Source organism: Hordeum vulgare, chromosome 2H (genome assembly GCF_904849725.1).
Source record: "Hordeum vulgare subsp. vulgare chromosome 2H, MorexV3_pseudomolecules_assembly, whole genome shotgun sequence".
In the NCBI taxonomy this organism is placed as follows: domain Eukaryota; kingdom Viridiplantae; phylum Streptophyta; class Magnoliopsida; order Poales; family Poaceae; genus Hordeum; species Hordeum vulgare.
In genome coordinates this window covers 270,552,912-270,564,574 of record NC_058519.1, presented here as the reverse complement: position 1 = coordinate 270,564,574, position 11,663 = coordinate 270,552,912, and the positions used below count along the sequence as shown (strand labels likewise).

At 40.8% G+C, this 11,663-nt stretch overlaps 1 long non-coding RNA gene across 1 annotated transcript; it reads left to right on the top strand.

Annotated features, from left to right (window-relative positions):
* Positions 1-1,897: 1,897 nt before the first annotated feature.
* LOC123429999 lies at positions 1,898-4,494 on the top strand. Its single transcript, XR_006622818.1, has 3 exons — positions 1,898-2,006; positions 3,786-3,876; positions 4,183-4,494. It is a non-coding gene; the product is annotated as an uncharacterized LOC123429999 (long non-coding RNA).
* Positions 4,495-11,663: the final 7,169 nt, after the last annotated feature.

The following is an 11,663-nucleotide window of genomic DNA, read 5'->3' as shown; positions in this document are numbered from 1 at the left end:
CCTCGAAAATACTTTTCCGCCGCCGCAAGCTTCCGTTTCTACGAGATCTCATCTGGAGACCCTTCCCGGCGACCTGCCGGAGGGGGCTTTGGAGTTGGAGGGCTTCTTCATCATCATCATCGCCCCTCCAATGACTCGTGAGTAGTTCACTTCAGACCTACGGGTCCGTAGTTAGTAGATAGATGGCTTCTTCTCTCTCTTCACTACAAGAAAATGCTCAATTATGACCAAAAATAATGACGGTGGTTTAATTGGTCATTGATCCATGACCAAAATTCCGAAATTAGTCATGACAAGTCTAAGAGGGTCCAAAGCCCATAATGTTATGACCTTTTGTGTCCATTAGGTCATGATACTATTGCACAAATTGGTCATTGAGTGCTACCGGTTGAAAATAAAGAAGAGAAAAAATGATAGAGGTGTGTTGGATGAGGGGAGGTTTTTGAAGCGTTGGATTTAGGAGGACTGGATGGCCAGGATCTATTTTAGGGGAGTGATCCGTGGCCTTGCATGTGATAGGCTGGCTGCCCAAAGTGAAAAGAAACAAGAAAAAAGTGAAAGACAATCTCTCTCATTGGCGATCCCCATCTCTCTCTCCCCCACGACCACATCTCTCTTGGCGATCCCCATCTCTCTCTCCCCCACGACCTATGGCGGCCGATCTTCCCCTCGGCCCAGATCCAGCGGCAATCAGTGGCTCCCAGCACACAGCCGTGATCACCTCCCTCTGCCCCCTCCTCCCCTCGGCCCGCATCACTTCCTCCCACTATGGTTTCAGTGGTGGGGTGGACCTCGTCGCCAGCGGCCTCGTGCTCATGTGATGCTAGTCATAGAGGTATTAACACATTGGTACCACAACCTTGGCTCATTCTGTGTATACTATATATTATACAAAAAATGGAAGAGTAAAAAAGGTTAGGACATGTGTAAAATGTATAAATACATATATGATGTTTGTCTGAACATATATGTTTGTATATATTTCCCTATTTATAGAAAAGTTCACTGTAGTGTTTTTAATATACAATGATCTTATTTAAATATAAGAAGAACATTTGTTAAATATACAATGTGTTTTTTCGTGTTATAAAAAGTTCTTCATATATTATTAAACATTTTTACGTATACAATATATATATGTGTGTGTGTAATGTTTTCTATGTACAATACACACGCTCTGTATGGTCCAAAGAAAAGATAAAAGAGACATGAAAAAAAACATTAACAGAAAAATAAACCCGATACGAGCCTAAATAAACAATAGGAGAAAACATAGACCATGACACGCACGACGAGAAAGAAAATTTATAGTCGTGAGGGCGGGGAGACAAAAATTTCGAAGGCTCCACATTTAACCCTAGGTCCCGTTCCCCATTTCCCATCTCCCGTACAAACCATCAGCCGCCGCCAGTTCACCTATCCTTCTCGCGTTGCTCCGAGTCGTCAGCGGCGCCGCCGGCGCTAAACCTGTAAACCACCTCGCGTCGGGCCCCTCCTCGTCTATGCCGAGCCAGGTGCCTCCGAATCTATCCCACGCTGGCCCCTCCCCGTCTTCTCACGCCATGCGTGTCTCGATTCAGATCACACCCTGAGATACGGTGGCCCAGTGCCACCTCTCGAGCTGAGGCGGTGGCGGCAGTACCGACTGTCGGATTTCAACGTCCCTGAAGTCGCCGGTGAATCGCACGGATCCAGCTTCATTAGGCAGCGGGCACAGATCCAGCTCCATCCAGCGGTAAGCCAACCTGAGTGAGGGATTACCATCCCCCCACACTCTTGCTCCATCCAGCGGTAAGCCAACGTGAGTGAGGGATTACCCAGCCCCCCACACTCTTCTACTCATCTAGTTGTTCGTTTGGTTTGAGTTATTAAACACTTTCTTATTTGGGTAGGGGGATCTACAGGTCAATCTCGTATGGATGCATGGTCAACGGCAAGGTGGAGCACAACACGAACATGTCCTTCACACTTGACGACGGCACCGGCCGCACCGATTTCATTAGATGGTGAGTGCAGCTCAGCAAATGGATTGCTTGTACTTGAGTTCCGGATGTATATTAAAGGGTACATTTTTACACCTTTTTTGGATCCATTGATGGATGTTGACTGTGGGATTTGTCCAATGCCGCAACTTCAATCTTCACTAGATGGAATTTTTGTTGGCTGTTAATACGACAGTGCAAGAAATCCAATAATGGGAAATAAATGTGAAGGTTCTTAACCATCTTCAATTAATTCAGTAATTGAGTTCCAAGTTAAACGTGGTAAAATGAACATGGAAGAGAATCAACTTTGCTTCATCAAAAGAACTTCTCGTACATGCTTCAGCGAGGTTGTCAACAATATTTTCTACATAATTTTCAATGTCACTTTCATTTTCTTTGTCCACAGCAGCATCATTACGACCAATCCTATCGAGAGAACGGATCCATTCCTTTTGTGGAGGAAGGATGGGTTCTTCTTTTTCAGTCATCCATTCATCATCAGAAGAAACATCATCAATGTCATATTCCACAACTTGTCTTTGCCTTCTGCATTGTCTGCTCATCAGTTTCGAATTGTACATGACAAAAACAAAAACATTCATCTTATCTTGGTGCAGACGATTTCTTCTCTTTGAATGAACCTACACAGGTTTGAGAAGTTAGCATTAGTACATGTATTATATAATATCCCTGGACTAGAGAATGCATGACAATGACATTGATTCTTACTTGCTCAAATGCACTCCAGTTCCGCTCACAACCCGACAAACTACAAGTTAAGCTCAATACTCTAATTGCAAACTTCTACAACTCAGGGCAATCATCTCCATACGAATCCCACCAATCAGCTGGCTTTTTTTAGTTCTTGTCATAATAGATGATTGCATTCCAAATAGGCCATCAACATTGCTAAATGAATCAATCTGCCGATCTATCTTGACTCTTTCATCTAAATCTGGAACCATCTTTTCAAGACAAGTGTACAGGCCACGTTTTACTTCAACAGGCTTGAAGTTATCACCATAGTGGCATTGTGGATTCAAGTAATATGCAGGAGCATGCATAGGTCTATGAAGCTGTGTATGCCATCTTTCATCAATTATATTAAATATTGGAGTGTAGCTCATGAAAAATAAATAAACGGTCAAACTGAACTACAATAAGATTATTAAGATAGCATATCTATAAAGCTACAATTATGAATTACTAAGTCAGTACAGTAGCGTACCTTTTCTTCATATTATTAAAATTTTGTTTTATTTTATTTTTCGCTGAGGGTCTGGACTAGCTCGCCATTCCGGACGACCCCACGACTTGAAGCGCGATTCACCAGCGATCATGCTGTATGCGACCCTTTAAACGACTTGGGTCGTATTGCCTTATGTAGAATCTCAGAATCGTAATATTTTAAGACTAAAATCTAGATTTTGACAACCTTGATCTGGACAGTTTAAGTGTAGTCCTAATCTGGACTAAGGTTGAACAACAGTAGTATCGCAATGTTTTTTTTCACTGCACAACACTATCTAAACAAAATGCAGATTTTGACAGGGTGTAATGAGATTTATCTTTTCCCTTGTACCTTGAGATGAATTCTACTTTTCAGTTTATGATTATTTCGATGTACAAAAATGCTTAACAGTATGCCATATTAGTTGCACTTATTACTCCAGCTTGTATCGAGTATATATATAGTTCTGTTGTACCTTCCAAATATGAGCTATCATTGTAGCACAAATGGAGTTTCATTAATTTTTTTCCGAATAGTCTTGCTTTGCTTCATCATCTCCTTTTTTCCAGATAATGCAGATGATTTTGTTAATTTATGTGATCTTCTACAACCTTTCCTTCCGCAACCTCAGTATTGGCGCCCGCCTCTTCCTCGGTTTAGGTGAATCCTTGGTCTCCTCTCTCTTTCTCTCCCTGATGGTTCAGCCATCAAGTCGTGGGTAACTAGATAAATCATGTGTTATTGGTGCTATTAGATATAACAGCCGAATATGTGAAAATAAGATAAATGCGCACAGGCCCATCTAGGTGCCCCCCAGCCTCTAGTACATGCAAACATACGCGTAGTCAGAGCTCAATAAACTACCACTCCTGGAGGATGAAATAGTTTTAATTTATTTATTACTTGTACATTGTGATATTTGATTATTTTGTATGCTTTCTTATGTTTGATTATTTCAATTACCAGGATGATCTGAAGCACCTAGAAGAAGTAGAGGACAAGTTGGGAAGAGGGTACAAGAAGCTACGTTTAAGATTGATGTTATGTGTGATCAATAAAAACTTGTGTTTCTCATCCAATCTTTGTCGAACTATGTTGATGTGTGATTATGCACTTGTTGGGCCCTTTTACTATAGACCTGCACTTGTAGAACTATTTTGTTGTGCACTTGTTGGTCCTTAAATCTTTAGGTGTAGAGGAGTCAATAGATGATGTATTGTAATTCATGTGATGTGCTATTGAAATGAAATATATAGAACTAATTTGCAATCTTTTATTCTTTTGTACTTGTTTTTCAATGGGCCTATCTTGAGATATACATGCTTTTGGCAAAATAATGCATCACTCAAAACAATTTAGACATTTTTAATAATAAAATAGTATTGGTGGAGGCCCATGTAGACAAGATTATTGAATTGGGCTATGAAATTTATGATGATTCCATTTGGTCACTAGCAATGCCATGTCAGCACAGCCACACCAGATCCTACGTGGCTCACACAAATCGGTAATGACCAAAACAAAATTTTGGTCAATAGAACTCTATGACCAAAATTTTAGAAAGGTCAAGTTTGTTCATTCTTGACGACCAACTGTTGACCTTGTAAATTTGGTCAAAAAAAGGTCAATAAACAACAACAATGACGAATCAATAACCAATATAGGGAGTCATAATTGACCTTATTTCTTGTAGTGCTTGGATCTTCAATACAAAGTTCTCCGTGATCTTCATGGAGATCTATCTGATGTAATCTTCTTTGGCGGTGTGTTTGTCGAGATCCGATGAATTGTGGATTTGTGATCAGATTATCTATGATATATATTTGAGTCTTTGCTGATTTCTTATATGCATGATTCGATATCCTTGTAAGTCTCTCAGAGTCTTGGGTTTTGTTGGGCCAACTAGATCTATGATTCTTGCAATGGGAGAAGTGCTTGATTTTGGGTTCTTACCATGTGGTGACCTTTCCCAATGACAGTAGGGGCAGCAAGGCACACATTGAGTGGTTGCCATCAAGGGTAACAAGGTGGACTCTGTCGTTGATATGAGATTGTCCATCTACATCATGTCATCTTGCTTAAGGCGTCACTTTGTTCTTTTGGACTTAATACACTAGATGCATGCTGGATAGCGGTCGACGTGTGGAGTAATAGTAGTAGATGCAGAAAGTATCGGTCTACTTGTTTTGGACGTGATGCCTATAGATATAATCATTGCCATAGATGACATCACGACTTTGCGCGGTTCTATCAATTGCTCGACAATAATTTGTTCACCCACCGTCTACTTGCTTTCATGAGAGAAGCCACTAGTAAACACTACGGCCCCCGGGTCTATTCACATCTATCGTTTACACCTCCGCTTTTACTTTGCTTTGTTACTTTGTTGCTTTCAGTTCTCACTTGGCGAACAATCTATAAGGGATTGACAACCCCTTCATAGCGTTGGGAGCAGGTTCTTTGTGTATGTGCAGGCTCTTGTGATACTCCTTCACTGGATCAATACCTTGGTTCTCAAACTGAGGGAAATACTTACCATCGCTGCGCTACATCACCCTTTCAGCTTCGAGGGAACACCAACGCAAGGCTCCAAGGCCATGGGGGAAATCCTTCGCATATTTGCCTAGGAAGTCCCTTAACGCGTAGCCGTAGCAGAAGGATTCCTGGTGCCGTCGACACACCTATTTCTGGCGCCATTGGAAGGTCTTTTGTTGTTGCAGTAGGAGAAGTATTCCTGACGCCGTTGCTGGGGAAGGAGAGATCAAGATCTATCCAAGTAGGTCTCACAAACTCATCTCCTGCATTTACTTTTTTGCCAGTTGCCTCTCGTTTTCCTCTCCCCCACTTCACATTTGCCATTTTCATTTGCCTTTCTCCTTTGCGGTTTTCTTTTGCCTTTTGCCGTTTCCTTTGCCGGTTTTCTTGCTTTCTTGTGTGCTTGTTTGTTTGTTGAAGTCATCATGGCTGAAAACACCAAACTTTGCGACTTCTCGAGCACTAATAATAATGATTTTATTAGTACTCCGATTGCTCCCGCCACTAGTGCGGAATCGTATGAAATCAACGCAGCTTTGCGGAATCTTGTTATGAAAGAGAAATTCTCTGGCCTTCCTAGTGAAGATGCCACATCCCATCTCAATACCTTCATTGAGCTTTGTGATATGCAAAAGAAAAGAGATGTGGATAATGACGTGATTAAGTTGAAACTTTTTCCTTTCTCGTTGCGAGATCGCGCAAAAACTTGGTTTTCTTCTTTGCCTAAAAATAGTATCAATTCTTGGGATAAGTGCAAAGATGCTTATATATCCAAGTGTTTTCTGCCGACTAAGATCATCTCCTTACGTAACGATATCATGAATTTCAAGCAACTTGATCATGAACACGTTGCACAATCTTGGGAGAGGATGAAGCTTATGATTAGAAATTGTCCTGCTCATGGCTTGAGTTTGTGGATGATTATACAAATCTTTTACGCTGGCTTTCGCTTCTCACAATATCTTGGACTCCACCTCAGGTGGAACCATGGAAATCACGTTAGGAGACGCTACAAAACTCCTAGACAATATCATGGCCAACTACTCTCAGTGGCACACTGAAAGGTCACCTCCTAGCAAAAAGGTACACGCTATAGAAGAGATTAACTTGCTGAGTGCTAAGATGGACGAGTTGATGAATTTGGTTGCTAGTAGAAACACTACTGTAGATCCTAATGACATGCCACTATCTTCCTTGATTGAGAGTAGCAACGCTAGTTTGGACGTGAATTTTCTTGGTAGGAACAATTTTGGCAACAACAATGCTTTTAGAGGAAACTATGTTCCTAGGCCTTTTCCTAGTAACTCCTTTAACAATTATGGCAATTCCTACAACAACACTTAAGGAAATCGCAACAAATTACCCTCTGATTTAGAGAGTAATATCAAAGAGTTCATCAACTCTCAAAAGATTTTCAATTCGTCCATAGAGGAAAAACTACCCAAAATAGACGATTTGGCTAAGAGCGTTGATAGGATGTCTTGTGATATTGATGCTTTGAAAGTTAGATACGCTCCTCCCAAGGTCAACTTGGATGAAACTTTGAAAGCTATGCGTGTCTCCATGAATGAGAGCAAAGAAAGAACCAGCCAAATTCGTGCTAGGCATGAATGGTTTAAAAGGGTGCGTTCTAGTGATGCAAATCATGAAGATCTTAAAGTGCTTGGTGTGTCTCCTCTTGAATCTTTGTTTTCGCGTGTCAAACCTATTTATGGAGGGGCTGGATATGAATCCACTTTGGTTGAAAAACGCCCCCATGATTCCGAGTCCACCTATCTTGATGATAAAGGTGTGGAGAGTGGAGTAGAAGAAGTCAAAATTTTAGGTAGTACTGAAACTCCCACTTTGGATTTCAAGGAATTCTATTATGATAATTGCTCCTTGTTTGAATGCATTTCTTTGATGCAATCCATTGCAAACTCTCCACACGCTTATAGCCAAAGCAAAGCCTTTACCACACATATCATAGATGCTATGATGAAATCTCTTGAAGAGAAGCTCGAACTAGAAGTCTCTATACCTAGAAAACTTCATGATAAGTGGGAACCTACTATCAAAATCAAGATCAAAAACTATGAGTGCAATGCTTTGTGTGATTTGGGTGCTAGTGTTTCCGTGATTCCAAAGTCTTTATGTGATATTCTTGGTTTTCATGAGATTGAAGGTGTTCTCTTAATTTGCATCTTGCGGATTCTACTGTCAAGAAACCCATGGGAAGGATCGATGATGTTCTTATTGTTGCAAATAAGAACTATGTACCCGTGGATTTAATTGTACTTGACATAGATTGCAATCCTTCATGTCCCATTATTCTTGGTAGACCATTCCTAAGGACTATTGGTGCTATCATCGATATGAAGGAAGGGAATATTAGATTTCAATTTCCTTTAAAGAAGGGCATGGAGCACTTTCCTAGAAAGAAAATAAGATTGCCTTATGAATCTATGATGAGGAATACTTATGGTTTGAGCACCAAAGATGACTATACGTGATTCCATCACCTTTCGCCTAGCTAAGGGCGTTAAACAAAAGCGCTTGTTGGGAGGCAACCCAACGAATCTATCCTTTTTATTTCTGTTTTGTGTTTTCCACACTTTCCTAGTTCTGTTATGATTGTGTTTTTTGTGTTTCTTTTTGTGTTTGTGCCAAGCAAAACCGTTATGATTAGTCTTGGGGATGATCGTTTGGTCATGCTGGAAAAGACATAAAATTTCTGCTCACGAAAAGAATTTGGATTTTTTATATGTAAGAGCTTTTGAGTTGATTCGTTTTGCTACTGATTGCTACGCAAATTCTCCAGGCTGTCGTAAGTTTTCAGAATTTTTGAAGTACCAGAAGTATACGAAATATACAGATTGCTACAGACTGGTCTGTTGTTAACAGATTCTGTTTTTGTTGTGTTGGTTGCTTATTTTGATGAAACTATGGATAGTATCGGGGGGTATTAGCCATGGAAGATTGAAAATACAGTAATCCAACATCAACATAAGTAGAATATAAGTTTTCTATAGTACCTAAGGAAGTGGTGGTTTGCTTTCTCATAATAATGTTATCACGAGTTTCTGTTTAAGTTTCGTGTTGTGAAGTTTTCAAGTTTTAGGTGAAGTTCTTATGTACAAAGAGATAAAGAGTGGCAAGAGCTCAAGCTTGGGGATGCCCAAGGCACCCCAAGAGATTCAAGGATGCCGTAAAATCCTAAGCTTGGGGATGCCCCGGGAAGGCATCCCCTCTCTCGTCTTCAATCCATCGGTAACGTTACTTGGGGCTATATTTTTATTCACCACATGTTATGTGTTTTTGCTTGGAGCGTCTTGTATCGTAGGAGTCTTTTATTTTTTTTGTGTTACAATCATCCTTGCTGCACACCTAGAGAGAGAGACATGCACTAACCATGATTTTGTCGAGCTTTACTTATATCTTTTGGTAGACAATTCTGCTCACATGTGCTTCACTTATATCTTTTGGTAGACAATTCTGCTCACATGTGCTTCACTTATATCTTTTGAGCTAGATACTTTTGCTCTATGTGCTTCACTTATATCTTTTAGAGCGCAGCGGTGCGTGGCTTGGTAGTTGATCTATGCTTTGAAAGTAGTCTCCAAAGGGGTACTTATCCAAAGGGATACGAAAACTTCCACCTTCATGTGCATTGAATAGTTAGAGAAGTTTGATTCATCTCAATTAGTTTTGAGTTGTGGTTATGGTAATATTGAAGTCATGCTAGTAAGGTGTTGTGGATCTAGAAGTACTTGTGTTGAAGTTAGTGATTCCCGTAGCATGCACGTATGGTGAACCACTAGGTGATGAAATCTGAGCATGACTAGTCTATTGATTGTCATCCTTTGCGTGGCGGTCGGGATCGCGCGATGGTTTATACCTACCAACCCTTCCCCTAGGAGTATGCGTTGAATGCTTTGTTTCGATTACTAATAAAACTTTTGCAACAATTATATGAGTTCTTCATGACTAATGTTGAGTCCATGGTTTAGATGCACTTTCACCTGCCACCATCACTATCTTCTTAGTGTCGTGCAACTTTCGCCGGTGCACAAAACCCACCATTAGCCTCCCTCAAAACAGCCACCATACCTACCTACTATGGATTTTTCAAAGTCATTCCGAGATATATTGCCATGCAACTACCACCATGACATGTGACACCAGGTCTACATTGCCATTGCATGATCATAAGACAGATAGCATGATGTTTCCATTAATGTCTATGTCATGCTAGATCATTGTCACGGTACACTACCGAAGGCATTCCATATAGAGTCATTGTTGCTCTAAGTTTCGAGTTGAAAGTGTGATGATCATCATTAATGGAGCATTGTCCCATGTGAGGAAATAAAAGAGGCCAAAGAAGCCCACCAAAAAAAAGAGGCCAAAGAGCCCACCAAAAAAATGAGAGAAAACGAGAGAAGGGACAATGCTACCACCTTTTCCACACTTGTGCATATTAAGCACCATGATATTCATGATTGAGAGTCTCTCGTTTTGTCACCACCATATATCTAGTGGGAAATTTTCATTATATAACTTGGCTTGTATATTCCAATGATAGGCTTCCTCAAAATTGCCTTAGGACTTCGTGAGCAAGCAAGTTGGATGCACACCCACTAGTTTTCTTTAAGAGCTTTCACTTACTCGTAGCTCTAGTGCATCGTTTGTATGGCAATCCCTACTCATTCACATTGATATCTATTGATGAGCATCTCCACAGCTCATTCGTTTGCGTGAGAGTTGAAAAGGTTTGAGAAAGTAAAGGTGTGAAACAATTACTTGGCCAGTACCGGGGCTGTGCATGATTTAAATTCGTTGTGCAATGATGGTAGAGCATAGCCAGACTATATGCTTTTGTAGGGGATACTTTCCTTTGGCCTTGTTATTTTGAAAGTTCATGATTACCTTGCTAGTTTGCTTGAATTATTATTGTTTCCACGTCAATAGAAAACTATTGTTTTGAATCAATTGGATCTGAACATTCACGTCACATAAGAGGAGTTACAAAGGACATCTATGCTAGGTAGCATGAAAGCATAAAAAATTAATTCTTTATCACTTCCCTACTCGAGGACGAGCAGGAGTTAAGCTTGGGGATGCTTGATACGTCTCAAACGTATCTATAATTTTTTTCTGGTTTCATGCTGTTAACTTGTCATCTTTGGATGTTTTATGTACCTTTTATATCTTTTTTGGGACTAACTTATTAATTCAGTGCCAAGTGCGAGTTCCAGTTTTTCTGTGTTTTTGGCTCTTTTCAGATCTGATTTTGGAACGGAGTCCAAACGGAATAAAATACCCGAAATGATTTTTTCCCGAATGGAAGAAGATCAGGAGGCCTGTGGGCCAAGCCAAGAGGGCTGCAGGGAGCCCACAAGCCCCCACTCCGCCACCAGGGGGAGGCAGCGGTGGCAGGGCTTGTGGCCTCCCTGGCGCCCCCCTGACCTAGATCTTTGGCCTATATATTCCCTAAAATACAGCAAAAAATCAGGGGAGCCCCGAAAATACTTTTCCGCCGCCGCAAGCTTCCGTTTCCGTGAGATCTCATCTGGAGACCCTTCCTGGCGCCCTGCCGGAGGGGACTTTGGAGTTGGAGGGCTTCTTCATCATCATCATCGCCCTTCCAATGACTCATGAGTAGTTCACTTCAGACCACGGGTCCGTAGTTAGTATCTAGATGGCTTCTTCTCTCTCTTGGATCTTCAATACAAAGTTCTCCATGATTTTCATGGAGATCTATCCGATGTAATCTTCTTTGGCGGTGTGTTTGTCGAGATCTGATGAATTCTGGATTTGTGATCAGATTATCTATGATATATATTTGAGTCTTTGCTGATTTCTTAAATGCATGATTTGATATCCTTGTAAGTCTCTCCGAGTCTTGGGTTTTGTTTGGCCAACTAGATCTA